This window comes from Platichthys flesus, assembly GCF_949316205.1.
Source record: "Platichthys flesus chromosome 22 unlocalized genomic scaffold, fPlaFle2.1 SUPER_22_unloc_2, whole genome shotgun sequence".
NCBI lineage: Eukaryota > Metazoa > Chordata > Actinopteri > Pleuronectiformes > Pleuronectidae > Platichthys > Platichthys flesus.
The window spans coordinates 380,001-382,500 of record NW_026909997.1 but is presented as its reverse complement, the minus strand read 5'-3'; positions in this window follow the sequence as shown (position 1 = coordinate 382,500).

Below are 2,500 nucleotides of genomic sequence, written 5' to 3'. Positions count from 1 at the left end.
TGCATGTGTTTGTTTTTCTCGGCCATGATCCAGGCACTCTGCCTGACTACTTTTACCCGAAAGTAAGGCTTAATCCTCGGGCAGAATCAGTCTCAGCCTGGAGGCTCCACTGACATGTTCCCATGGAAGTATTATGGGCTTCAGGGGCATATATTATGAATAATGTGACCGGCATTTCATTCATTTTCATGCTTTTTCACAGTTTTCATGCATTTTCACCTCTTTTTTCATCAAAGGAGTGTCTTCTTTGGATGGAATTAGAGGCACGCACGCACGCATGTTCACCCCTTTTATATCAAAGGAGTGTATTTGGATGGCATTTTTACTCCTTTTCATGCTTTTTCATCCTTTTTTTTTTTTTCAGGCACTCTGCCTGACTACTTTTACCCGAAAATAAGGCTTCGTCCTCGGGTAGAATCAGACAGTCTCTGGTTTGAGGCTGAGGTGGCATTTTTTCATCCAGAGTCTTACAACTTTCAGGGGAATATAGACCCCAATGTGTGTGGTGCATGTGTTTGTTTTTCTCGGCCATGATCCAGGCACTCTGCCTGACTACTTTTACCCGAAAGTAAGGCTTCATCCTCGGGCAGAATCAGTCTCAGCCTGGAGGCTCCACTGACATGTTCCCATGGAAGTATTATGGGCTTCAGGGGCATATATTATGAATAATGTGACCGGCATTTCATTCATTTTCATGCTTTTTCACAGTTTTCATGCATTTTCACCTCTTTTTTCATCAAAGGAGTGTCTTCTTTGGATGGAATTAGAGGCACGCACGCACGCATGTTCACCCCTTTTATATCAAAGGAGTGTATTTGGATGGCATTTTTACTCCTTTTCATGCTTTTTCATCCTTTTTTTTTTTTTCAGGCACTCTGCCTGACTACTTTTACCCGAAAATAAGGCTTCGTCCTCGGGTAGAATCAGACAGTCTCTGGTTTGAGGCTGAGGTGGCATTTTTTCATCCAGAGTCTTACAACTTTCAGGGGAATATAGACCCCAATGTGTGTGGTGCATGTGTTTGTTTTTCTCGGCCATGATCCAGGCACTCTGCCTGACTACTTTTACCCGAAAGTAAGGCTTCATCCTCGGGCAGAATCAGTCTCAGCCTGGAGGCTCCACTGACATGTTCCCATGGAAGTATTATGGGCTTCAGGGGCATATATTATGAATAATGTGACCGGCATTTCATTCATTTTCATGCTTTTTAACAGTTTTCATGCATTTTACCTCTTTTTTCCCCCTTCTTCTTTTTGCTCCCCTGGTACTCCATTTCACACTCTGTCATATTTTCGCAAGGACAGCCTCGCAACCCTGGTACTCCATTCGCAAGGACAACACAACACAACACAGTTTGACCCACTCAGGTGACCCATGACGTCATATTAGACACAGTGGCACAGGCATTTTATCCATTTTCATGATTTTTAGTCGTTTTCATGCATTTTTACTCTTTTTATCAAATGAGTGTATTTGAATGAAATTCAAGGCGGTTTGACCCGCTCACATGAGCCAGGGCACCGTATGAGACCCAGTGGCACAAGCATTTTTTTTTCATTTTCATGCTTTTTCACAGTTTTCATGCATTTTCACCTCTTTTTTCATCAAAGGAGTGTCTTCTTTGGATGGAATTAGAGGCACGCACGCACGCATGTTCACCCCTTTTATATCAAAGGAGTGTATTTGGATGGCATTTTTACTCCTTTTCATGCTTTTTCATCCTTTTTTTTTTTTTCAGGCACTCTGCCTGACTACTTTTACCCGAAAATAAGGCTTCGTCCTCGGGTAGAATCAGACAGTCTCTGGTTTGAGGCTGAGGTGGCATTTTTTCATCCAGAGTCTTACAACTTTCAGGGGAATATAGACCCCAATGTGTGTGGTGCATGTGTTTGTTTTTCTCGGCCATGATCCAGGCACTCTGCCTGACTACTTTTACCCGAAAGTAAGGCTTCATCCTCGGGCAGAATCAGTCTCAGCCTGGAGGCTCCACTGACATGTTCCCATGGAAGTATTATGGGCTTCAGGGGCATATATTATGAATAATGTGACCGGCATTTCATTCATTTTCATGCTTTTTCACAGTTTTCATGCATTTTCACCTCTTTTTTCATCAAAGGAGTGTCTTCTTTGGATGGAATTAGAGGCACGCACGCACGCATGTTCACCCCTTTTATATCAAAGGAGTGTATTTGGATGGCATTTTTACTCCTTTTCATGCTTTTTCATCCTTTTTTCTTTTTTTCAGGCACTCTGCCTGACTACTTTTACACGAAAATAAGGCTTCGTCCTCGGGTAGAATCAGCCAGTCTCTGGTTTGAGGCTGAGGTGGCATTTTTTCATCCAGAGTCTTACAACTTTCAGGGGAATATAGACCCCAATGTGTGTGGTGCATGTGTTTGTTTTTCTCGGCCATGATCCAGGCACTCTGCCTGACTACTTTTACCCGAAAGTAAGGCTTCATCCTCGGGTAGAATCAGTCTCAGCCTGGAGGCTCCACTGA